The sequence below is a fragment of the Pongo abelii genome, chromosome 1 (assembly GCF_028885655.2).
Source record: "Pongo abelii isolate AG06213 chromosome 1, NHGRI_mPonAbe1-v2.0_pri, whole genome shotgun sequence".
Taxonomy (NCBI): Eukaryota; Metazoa; Chordata; class Mammalia; order Primates; family Hominidae; genus Pongo; species Pongo abelii.
The window spans coordinates 47,577,697-47,589,920 of record NC_071985.2 but is presented as its reverse complement, the minus strand read 5'-3'; the positions used below and the strand labels follow the sequence as shown (position 1 = coordinate 47,589,920).

Sequence of the window (12,224 nt, the reverse complement as noted above, 5' to 3'; positions counted from 1 at the left end):
AAGGAGCGCTTCTGCCCGGCCGCCCCGTCTGGGAGGTGAGGAGCGCTTCTGCCCGGCCGCCCCGTCTGGGAGGTGAGGAGCGTCTCTGCCCGGCCGCCCCGTCTGGGAGGTGAGGAGCGCTTCTGCCCGGCCGCCCCGTCTGGGAAGTGAGGAGCGCTTCTGCCCGGCCGCCCCGTCTAGGAGGTGTACCCAACAGCTCCGAAGAGACAGCGACCATCGAAAACGGGCCATGATGACGATGGTGGTTTTGTTGAAAAGAAAAGGGGGAAATTTGGGGAAAAGATCAGATTGTTACTGTGTCTGTGTAGAAAGAAGTAGGCATAGGAGACTCCATTTTGTTCTGTACTAGGAGTAATTCTGCCTTGGGATGCTGTTGATCTATGGCCTTGCCCCCAGCCCCGTGCTCTCTGAAACATGTGCTGTGTCAACTCAGGGTTAAACAGATTAAGGGCGGTGCAAGATGTGCTTTGTTAAACAGATGCTTGAAGGCAGCATGCTCGTTAAGAGTCATCACCACTCCCTAATCTCAAGTACCCAGGGACACAAACACTGCGGAAGGCCACAGGGACCTCTGCCTAGGAAAACCAGAGACCTTTGTTCATGTGTTTATCTGCTGACCTTCTCTCCACTATTATCCTATGACCCTGCCACATCCCCCTCTCTGAGGAACACCCAAGAATGATCAATAAATACTTAAAATAAAAATAAAATCTGAGGAGAATTGTAAAAAAAAAAAAATGGAATACAGTCACAATGTTGTATAACAGCCACCATTATGTATACCCAAAATGTTCTCGTTATCATCAACATAAACTCTTGTTTTTAGAGACAGGGTCTTACTCTGTCACCCAGGCTGGAATGCAGTGGCACAGTCATAGCTTACTGCAGCCTTGAACTCCTGGCCTTGAGCCATCCTCCTGCCTCAGCCTCCCACACCCCATGCTGGGATTACAGGCATGAGCCACCATGTCCAGCCTTTACCAACATAAACTCTGTACCTGTTAAATAATAACTTCCCATTCTTTCCTCGCCGCAATCACTAGTAACCACAATTCTGCTTTCTGACTGTGAATTCGCCTTTTCTGGGTACCTTATATAAGTGGAATCATAAAATATTTGTTTTTGTGTGTCCATCTTAATGCACTTAGCATGTTTTAAAGTCCATGTAGTAGCATGTAGCAAAATTAATTTTTATGGCTGAATAATATTCCACAGTGTGCGTATACCACATTTTATTTAATGATCAGTTAGGTGGTTTCTACCTTTTGGCTATTGTGAATTATGCTGCTATGAACATTGGTGTACAACTATCTGTTTCAACTCCTATTTTTGGTTCTTTGGGATATATACATAAGAGTGAGATTACTGAGTCATATGGTAGTTCTAGGTTTAAATTTTTTTTTTTTTTTTTTTTTTAAAGACACAAGAGTCTGGCCAGGTGCAGTGGCTCACGTCTGTAATCCCAGCACTTTGGGAGGCCGAGGCGGGCAGATCACAAGGTCAGGAGTTCGAGGCCATCCTGGCTAACACAGTGAAACCCCGTCTCTACTAAAAATACAAAAAATTAGCCGGGCATGGTGGCGGGCACCTGTGGTCCCAGCTACTTTGGAGGCTGAGGCAGGAGAATGGCGTGAACCCGGGAGGCGGAGCTTGCAGTGAGCCGAGATCGCGCCACTGCACTCCAGCCTGGGCGACAGAGCAAGACTCCGTCTCAAAAATAAAAAAATGCTGCGCGCAGTGGCACACACCTGTAATCCCAGCACTTTGTGAGGCCAAGGAGGGTGAATCACGAGGTCAGGAGTTCGAGACCAGCCTGGCCAACATGGTGAAACCCGGTGGGTACTAAAAATACAAAAAATTAGCTGGGCATGGTGCCGGGCACCTATAATCCCAGCTATTTGGGAGGATGAGGCAGGAGAATCACTTGAACCTGGGAGGCAGAGGTTGCAGTGAGCCAAAATCACACCACTACACTCCAGCCTGGGCAACAGTGCGAGACTGTCTCAAAACAAAAAGAAAAATAATCCACTATTGCATGCCAATTTGGCAGAAGGTGTCAGATACAAAGCAAAACAGATGGGGTACTTCTGATGGGCATTTCAACCTTAAAAGTGAGAAGCTATCTTCACTATTCCAGTAAAGACCTAGGGAAAACCTCCTTCCTAATCTGCTTGTTTCTCCAGTTATTTATTTCAGTTACTAAAACAATTTAGTTTTTTTACTTTTTATCTTGAGCTCTACTGTAGTATACCAAGTTTAGTTTTAGAATATTTATTAAACAATTCGGCTGGGGATGGTGGCTCATACCCATAATCCCAGCATTTTGGGAGGCTGAAGCAGGAAGATCGCTTGAGGTCAGGAGTTGGAGACTAGCCTGGGCACCATAGTGAGACGCTAGCTACAAAATGTAAATTTAGCCAGAGATAGGATGCACACCTGTAGTACCGGCTGCTTGGGAGGCTGAGGTGGGAGGATCCCTTGAGTCTAGGTGGTCAAGCCTGTAGTGACCTATGATTACGCCACTGCACTTCAGCCTGGGCAACAGAACAAGACTCTTGTCTTTTTTTGTTTGTTTGAGATGGAGTGCTAGGATTACAGGCGTGAGCCACTGCACCCGGCCAGCACTTTCTTCTTTAAATAGAGACAGGGTTTTGCCACATTGTCCAGGCTGGTCTTGAACTCCTGGACTCAATCCTCCCACCTCAGCCTCCCAAAGTGCTGGGATTACAGGCGTGAGCCACTGTGCCTGGCCGAAATAGTGGATTTCTGAATCAGGATTTGGAAGACATGGGTACGGCTGCACCTGCTATTGAAAGTGCATCTGTTTTCACAAATAGGAAATGTCTGCAAATTATGAAAGCATGGTCATAGCTCCACCCTGTGGCATGTTACTTTTAGTTAAAATTAATTGTCCAAATTCTATTCAGGCTGGGTCCAGTGGCTCATGCCTGTAATGCCAGCACTTTGGGAGGCTAAGGCAGGCGAATCACTTGGGGTCGAGACTTGAGGTTTCACCATGTTGGTCGGGCTGATCTCGAACTCCTAACCTCAGTTGATCTGCCCACCTCAGCCTCCCAAAGTGCTAGGATTACAGGCATGAGCCACCGCATCTGGCCTCAAATAATAATAATAATAAATTCTATTCAATCTGTTAGATCATGGGTGAGACCTTGTCTCCACTAAAATTCAAAAAATTTAGCTGGGCATGGTGGCATATGTTTGTAGCCCCAGCTACTCAAGGGGCTGAGGCAGGAGGATTCCTTGATCCTGGGAAATGGAGGGGGCAGTAAGCCGAGATCGCACCACTGCACTCCGGCCTGGGCAACAGAGCAAGACCCTGTCTCAAAAACAAGAAAATTGAGGGCCGGGCACAGTGGCTCACACCTGTAATCCCAGCACTTTGGGAGGCCAAGCCGGGTGGATCACGAGGTCAGGAGATTGAGATCATCCTGGCTAACATGGTGAAACCCCATCTCTACTAAAAATACAAAAAATTAGCCGGGTGTGGTGGCGGGCGCCCGTAGTCCCAGCTACTTGGGAGGCCGAGGCAGGAGAATGGCGTGAACCTGGGAGGTGGAGCTTGCAGTGAGCTGAGATCGCGCCACTGCACTCCAGCTTGGGCGACAGAGCGAGAGACTCTGTCTCAAAAACAAAAACAAAACAAGAAAATTGACAATGGCTAACATCTTTAGCTAATAAGACAAATAATTATTGGATATTTTCCCTCCTTTTTCCCATGTTTTACATATTCTAGTCCTTTTCAGTGCATAAAGCTAGGAAATATGTAGTATGTATAATCCATGCACATAAACTCCTGTTTTATTTCTGTATCTGTCCTTGTGTTATAAAACAAACTAAGTCCCTCCAACTCCAATCTGGCACCACAGGATTCATTCTAGCTGTCTGTCTTAGTTGTAACAGCAAGAAACCTGGCTTCTCATAATAATTTGCTCATTTGTTCAATCCTGGTTACATATATTTTGGACTTAGTAAACCATAGCTCTGAGAAATGGATTTTCCAGCTAGAATAGTGTTTGTACACAGTTGTTTTCAGTCTTCAGTATCTATTCAAAACATGTTCCAAAGCTATTTAATTATACTCCTTTCTCCCCCACTCTCTTCAAGTGTGGTTATGCAATTCATTTGCAATGCAATTGTATTCATTTCCCCAGCCTTCATTCCATCTTTCTCTCCACATCTTGGTTGATTTTTAAATTACATTCAGCAAAATTCACTATGGGGTACAGTTCAGTTAATTTTGATAAATGCTTAGAGATGGCTACCCACCACCAAAGCTTCACACAGATAATCTTAAACTACAATCACGTCACTCCCAAAATGTCTTCATGCTGCCTTTTTCTTTTCTTTTCTTTCTGAGACAGGGTCTTGCTCTGTTGCCCAAGCTGGCATGCAGTGGTGTGATCAGGGCTCACTGTAGCCTTGACATCCCAGATTTGAGCAATCCTCCCGCCTCAGCCCCTTGAGTAGCTGGGACTACAAGTATGTGCCACCATGCCCAGCTAATTTTTTTTTTTTATTTTAGTAGAGACCAGGTCTCACTATATTGCCCAGACTGGTCTCGAACTCCTGAGCTCAAGCAATCCTCCTACCCTGGGCTCCCAAAGGGCTGGTATTACTGGTGTGAGCCACTGTTCCCGGCCCATGCTGCCTTTTTATAGCCAACCCCTCTCCCTACTCCTTCCAACCCGTGGCAACTACTGGTGTGTTTTTTGTCTGTAGTTTTATCTTTTCAGTAGATAAATGGAATCTTACAATATGTAGTATTTGGATCTAGTTTCTGTCATTTAGCAAAGTACATTTAATTCATTCATGATGGTATGTGAATCAATCGTTTGTTCCTTTTTATTCCATTGTGCAGATGTACCCTTGTTCATTCATCTCTTCACCAGTTGAAGGACATTGGAGTTATTTCCAATTTTTCATGATTATTCATAAAGTTGCTATAAACATTTACTTACTGGTTTTTGTGTGAGCATGTTTTCATTTATCTTGGGTAAAATAAATAGGATCACTAGGTGGTAAGGCAAGTATATGTTTAATTTTATAAGAAAATGCCAAATTGTTTCCCAAATTGTATCATTTTACACTCTCACCAGCAACCGATGAGAGTTCTGGCTGCTGTGCATCCTTGGCGCTTGGTAGTGCCATTTTTTTTTTTTTTATGTTAGCAATTCCGATAGGTGCATAGTGGTTATAATTTTCATTTCTCTAATGACTAACGATGTCCATCCTTTCATATATCTGCCATCTGTGTGTCTTTTTTAGTGATATATCTGTTCAAATCTTTCATGCTTTTGTTTTTGTTTTGTTTTGTTTTGAGACAGGGTCTGGCTCTATCACCCATGCTGGAGCATTGGTGCAGTGGTGTAATCTTGGCTCCTGCCTGCAACTTCCACCTCCTGGGCTCAAGCAATCCTTCCCACTCAGCCTCCTGAGTAGCTGGGACTACAGACACATGCCACCAAGCTTGGCTAATTTTTGTATTTTTTGTAGAGACAGGTTTTCACCATGTTGCCTAGGCTTGTCTCGAAATCCTAAACTCAAGCCGTCTGCCCGCCTCGGCCTCCCAAAATGCTGGGATCACAGGCCGGGCATGGTGGCTCACACCTTTAATCCTAGCACTTTGGGAGGCCGAGATGGGCAGATCACTTGAGGTCAGGAGTTTGAAACCAGCCTGGCCAACATGGTGAAACACCGTCTCTACTAAAAATACAAAAAAATTAGCCAGGCGTGGTGGTGGGCACCTGTAATCCTAGCTACTTGGGAGGCTGAGGCAGGAGAATCACTTGAACCCGGGAGGCGGAGGTTGCAGTGAGCCAAGATGGCACCACTGCACTCCAGCCTGGGTGATAGAGTGAAACCCCATCTCAAAAAAAAAAAAAAAAGTGCTGGGATTACAGGCATGAGCCACCACACCCAGCCACATTTTTAAATTGTTTTTCTTACTGTTTAGTTCTGGGAGTTCTTTATATATTGTGATATAAGTCCATTGTAAGACATGTGACCCACAATTATTTTTTGTACCTTTGTCAAAAGTCTGTTCCTTGAATCTCTATTCTGTCCCATTGATGTATGTGTCTACCTTTCATCAGGGTCACACTAATGCTTTATAGGAAGTTTTGAAATGAGTATGAGTCTTCCAATTTTGTTTATTTTTTCAATGTTGTTTTGGCTATTCTAGTTTCTTTGCCTGTCCCTATAAATTTTATAATGAAATTGTTGTTATCTACAAAAAAGCCTGCTGGGGTTTTTATTGGGATTGAGTTTTATCTGTGTTTTGCAATTTTAGCATATAGTCCTGCATATAATTTGTTATATTTAAACCTCAATATTTCATTTTAGGAAATGCTTTGTAAATGGTATTGGGTTTTTTGGAGGTGTTTTTTTGTTGTTTTTGTGGGGTTTTTTTTAAATTTTTTTTTTTAGACCTAGTCTCGCTCTTCGCTCAGACTGGGGTGTGTAGTAGTGTGATCTTGGCTCACTGCAACCGCCACCTCCTGGGTTCAAGCAATTCTCCTGTCTCATGAATAGCTGAGATTACAGGCACCTGCCACTGCACCTGGGTAATTTTTGTATTTTTAGTAAAGATGGGGGTTCACCATGTTGGCCAGGCTGGTCTCAAACTCCTGACCTCAGGTGATCCACCCACCTCGGCCTCCCAAAGTGCTGGGATTACAGGCATGAACCACTGTGCCCAGCCTGGTATTGGTTTTTAAATTTCAAATTTCATTGTTCATCACTAGTAAATAGAAATACAGGCTAGGTGCAGTGGCTCACGCCTGTAATCCTAACACTTTAGGAGGCTGAGATGGGTGGATCACTTGAGGCCAGGAGTTAGACATGCACCCAGCCTGGCCAACATGGTGAAACCCCATCTTTACTAAAAAATACAAAAATTAGCTAGGCATGGTGGCACATGCCTGTAGTCCCAGTTACTCTGAAGGCTGAGGCACAGGAATTGCTTGAACCCTGGAGGTGTAGATTGCAGTGAGCTGAGATCATGCCCCTGCACTCCAGCCTGGACAACAGAGCAAGACTCTGTCTCAAAAAAAAAAAAAAAAAAAGGCCAGGTGCAGTGATTCACACCTGTAATCCCAGCACTTTGGGAGGCCAAGGAATGTGGATCACCTGAGGTCAGGAGTTTGAGACCAGCCTGGCCAACATGGTGAAACCCCATCTCTAGTAAAAATACAAAAATTAGCTGGGCATGGTGGCACGCACCTGTAATCCCAGCTACTTGGGAGGCTGAGGCAGGAGAATGGCTTGAGGCAGGAGAATGGCTTGAACCTGGGAGGTAGAGGTTGCAGTGAGCCAAGATTGTGCCACTGCACTCCATCTTGGGTGACAGAGCAAGATTCCATCTCTAAAAAAAAAAAAAAAAGGTATTCTCTGATCTGTTAATTACTTTAATTACTGGGAGAGGTGTGTAACATTTCCAACACTGTTGGTGAATTTGTCCATTTTCCCTTGTATTCTGTTGATTTTTTTATTTTTTGATACACGGTCTTGCTCTGTTGCCCAGGCTGGAGTGCAGTGGCCCGATCTCGGCTCACTGCAGCCTTGACCTCCTGGGCTCAAGTGATCCTCCCACCTCAGCCTCCCAAGTAACTGGGACTACGTGTATGCACCACCATGCCCAGCTAATTTTTGTATTTTTCTTAGAGACAGGGTTTCACCACATTGGCCAGGCTGGTCTCAAAATCCTGAGTTTAAGCAATCCACCTGCCTCGGCCTCTCAAGGTGCTGGGATTACAGGCATGAGCCATTGCGCCCAGCCAATTTTTATTTTATTTGTTTTGAGACTGTATTATTAGACAGATAATACTGCAACATGTGAGCTAGAACACTAACAAGCAATTTATACCTAGGTATTTGTGAACTACTTACCATCCCAGTTTCTGCCTCCTCGATTTGAAGTAATAATATCCTGACTTACTCTTTCTTTTCCTTGTATTTTTTTTTTTTTTTTAAGACACAGTCTCACTCTGTTGCCCAGGCTGGAGTGCAGTGGCACAGTCTCAGCTCACTGCAACCTCCGCCTCCTGGGTTCATGTGATTCTCCTGCCTCAGCCTCCCGAGTAGCTGGGATTACCGCCACCACGCCGGGCTAATTTTTATATTTTTAGTAAAGATGGGGTTTCACCATGTTGGCCAGGCTGGTCTCAAACTCCTGATCTCAGGTGATCTGCCCACATCAGCTTCCCAAAGTGCTGGGATTACAGGTGTGAGCCACTGTGCCTGGCCAAGTTTTTTGCTTTTTTTTTTAAACTACATATTTCCCCATTTATTGGCTTATGAGTTATATACTGTCTTCAATTTATACTACTTAAGTGGTTTCCTTTAAAACTTTAATACAGATACTTAAGATCTCACATTTATCCCTACTCTCCATCTAATAATACAAGGAGCTTAGAGTGCTTTAACTTCCTGCAGCCAATTAAGCCGACTGAGTTCCTTTCCTCATGGGGGCCCAGTGTGCAATGGCTGTAAACAGCAGCTTCCTTGGTAGTGTATGCAGCCTGTTTGTTGTATGGGTTGCTCTAAGGGACCTTGGAGACAGTCCTTTCAGATGGATGTTCATGTTTCTGACCTTACACTACCCCAATGTAGGCTCCAAACTGGCATGCGACGTGCCTTTGGAAAGCCCCAGGGCACTGTGGCCAGGGTTCACATTGGCCAAGTTATGTCCATCCACACCAAGCTGCAGAACAAGGAGCATGTGATTGAGGCCCTGCACAGGGCCAAGTTCAAGTTTCCTGGCCGCCAGAACATCCACATCTCAAAGAAGTGGGGCTTCACCAAGTTCAATGCCAATTAATTTGAAGACATGGTGGCTGAGAAGCGGCTCATCCCAGATGGATCAAGTACATTCCCAATCATGGCCCTCTGGACAAGTGGCGGGTCCTGCACTCATGAGGGCTTCCACTGTGCTGCCCCCTCTTAATACTCACCAATAAATTCTACTTCCTGTCCACCTAAAAAAAAAAAAAAGAATGCTTTAACTTCAGTTACCCCTCTCTCTTACATACTTTTAGTCTGTTATTTTAGTTTTATCCTGATTCCCTCACATAAACATTATTAGTATATTATTAGCATTGTTTTATACAGTTGTTTAAATTTATCTACTTTATTTGCTCACTGTTCCTTTTTGCATCTCATTCCTTCCTTCAGTGATTCCTTTCCTTCTTGAAATAATTCCTGGCCTGGCACAATGGCTCACGCCTGTAATCCCAGCACTTTGGGAGGTCGAGGCGGGCGGATCACCTGAGGTCAGGAATTCGAGACCAGCCTGGCCAACATGGTGAAACCCCGTCTCTACTTAAAATACAAAAATTAGCCAGGCATGGTGGCAGGTGCCTGTAATCCTAGCTACTCGGGAGGCTGAGGCAGGAGAATCGCTTGAACCCGGGAGGTGGAGGTTGCAGTGAGCCAAGATCGCACCACTGCACTCCAGCCTGGGGAACAAGAGGAAGACTTCATTTCAAAAAAAAAAAAAGAAAAAAAGAATTCCTCTAGAATTTCTTTGTTAGGAGTCTATGGATGGTAAATACTCTCAATTTTTATCTAAAAATCTGTTTTCCCTTACTTTTTAATAGTAGTTCATTTTTAATTTTATTTATTTTTCTAAAGACAGGGTCTCCCTCTGTTGCCCAGGCTGGTCTGGAACTCCTTGGCTAAAGAGATCTTCCTGCCTCAGCCTCCTAAAGTGCTGGGATTACAGGCTTGAGTCACTGCACATGACCAAATAATAGTTTGGTTGGGTATACAATTCCAATTTGACAGTTGGCTTTTTTTCTCAGTATTTTGAAGATAATGTCTCCAGCTTGTATGTTGCTAATGAGAGGTCTGCCCTTGGTCCAATTTCTTATGTTGAGATGGAGTTTTGCTCTTGTTGCCGAAGCTGGAGTGCAATGGCGTGATCTCGGCTCACCACAACCTCCGCCTCCCAGGTTCAAGTGATTCTCCTGCCTCAGCTTCCGGAGTACCTGGGATTACAGGCATGCGCCACCATGCCTGGCTAATTTTGTATTTTTAGTAGAGACAGGGTTTCTCCATGTTGGTCAGGCTGGTCTCGAACTCCCAACCTCCAATCCGCCCACCTCGACCTCCCAAAGTGCTGGGATTATAGGTGTGAGCCACCACACCTGGCCCCTTGGTCCAATTTCTAATTGCCATTCTTTTGTAGATAATCTGTCTTTCTTTCACTGCTGTAAGATCTTTATGTCTTGGTTTTCTTCAATTTAACTAAAACATGTCTATAGGTAGCTTTATTTTCATTTTTGCTTATAATTTATTGTAACTTTTTACTGCTTTTTTTTTGAGACAGGGTCTCACTCTGTCATGCAGGCTGGAGTGCTGTGGCAATGTTGGCTCACTCCAACCTCTGCCTCCTAGGCTCAAGCAATTCTCCTGCCTCAGCCTCCCGAGTAGCTGAGATTACAGGCGTGTGCCACTACTGCCCGGCTAATTTTTTGTATTTTTAGTAGAGACGGTGTTTCACCATGTTGGCCAGGCTGATCTTGAACTCCTGAGTTCAAATGATTCACCAGCCTCAGCCTCCCAAAGTGTTGGGATTACAGGCGTAAGCCACTGCACTCGGCCCTGTAACTTTTAAATCTATAGAATCATGCCTTTCTATAGAATGGAAAATTTGTGGCCATTATTTTGAAATGTCCAACATATGTTGCATTCTAAGCATTCACAAATAAATAATAAATAATGAAAATGAATTGGGGGAGAGGTAGGCTGTGCCCACAGTGTCCCCGTTCTACAATCCTGAATTCTCTGAATTCCTGAGTCTCTCCACTGTAAGTTATTACAGTACCATCTACAGGCCAGTTCTGAGGCAAATTAGACACTGTGGGAGCCATGCAGGGAAGCAGAAGTGGAAATGAGGTTCCTGGTATTCCCAGGAAGAAGTAAGACTATAAGGGGAAATAATATAATTCCTAAAATCTTTTTTTTTTGAGACAGGGTCTTGCTCTGTTGCCCCAGCTGGAGTGCAGTGGTATGACCATGGTTCACTGCAGCCTTGACCTCCCAGGCCCAAGCAATACCCCTACCTCATCCTCTGAGTAGCCAGGACCACAGGTGTGCATCACCACACCCAGCTAATTTTTTAAAATTTTTTGTAGGGGGGGTCTCCCTCTGTTGCCTAGCCTCATCTTGAACTCCTGGGCTCAAGCGATCCTCCCGCCTCAGCTTCCCAAAGTGTTGGGATTACAGGCGTGAGCCACCACACCCAGCCTAAAATCTTTTACCCTTTAGCTAAGGATGACATCCTCTTCCCTCTGTCAATATTTAACTAGAAGGATCAGGCTAGGCATCTCTCCGCTGTGCTCCCCAGCATCCTTTTCTTCCAATATCAAGCACAGCACGTGGAAGTGTCGTGACCTGTTTTCTTGTGCGTGTGCTAAAATGTGAGTTAGGCTATGAACACCACAGGAAGAAGAATTGTGCCTGACTTATTCAAACTGTACCCCAGGCACTTACCTTAACAACTGGTGTCTAGTAGATACTCAACAAAAGTGCACTACATCGAAAACTGAATAATTTCAAGGTAGGAGTATTCAATGTCTAATATGTACCAAGCGCTGTTCTCAATGCTACAGAAAAGCAGGTTTCTAAGGTTTCTGGAGTTAAACAAACAAAAAACCCTGGCATTGAATTTACATGGAATATTAAAATAATTATCTACCATAAGCATTATTTCATGAAATAAAATAATTTCAACTCTATAAAACTAGGAAGCACAGAACAGAATACTATTTCCCTTAATGAAAAACTCCCTACGTTGTTCTTTTTAAAAATCTCATTTCCTAACTGAACGGTAAACACATCATCATTGATTAGCTCCTATTCATAGAAGGCCCATTGCAACCCAATGGTACAGAAGAGAAACAAAGTATTCAGTGGAGAATACCCTAGCTCAATAAGCGGTACAATACAGTAAGGGAAATAGAAGTGACATGCGATGGACAGCCAGGCCTTAAATTGCGCGGTGCTGATTCCTGTCCCTTAACCCAAGAATAGAAAGATAGGCGTGCCTGGAGTTGCTGGGGGACGAGGCTCTATCCAGTGTGAATTCCGTGAAGTTGTGCAGGGTTTTACTGTTCGCCGAGTGTGTTAGACAGGTTACCTGGTAGAGTTCTCACATTACCTCGTGAGATACACGGATATTATGACTCTATTTTACTGGTGCA

The 12,224-nt window shown here is 44.4% G+C and overlaps 1 non-coding gene across 1 annotated transcript; it reads left to right on the top strand.

Annotated features, from left to right (window-relative positions):
- The first annotated feature begins 8,448 nt into the window (after positions 1-8,448).
- On the top strand, positions 8,449-8,583 carry LOC112131319 (small nucleolar RNA SNORA70). The gene has a single exon (XR_002913416.1). It is a non-coding gene; the product is annotated as a small nucleolar RNA SNORA70 (small nucleolar RNA).
- The last annotated feature ends 3,641 nt before the right edge of the window (positions 8,584-12,224 follow it).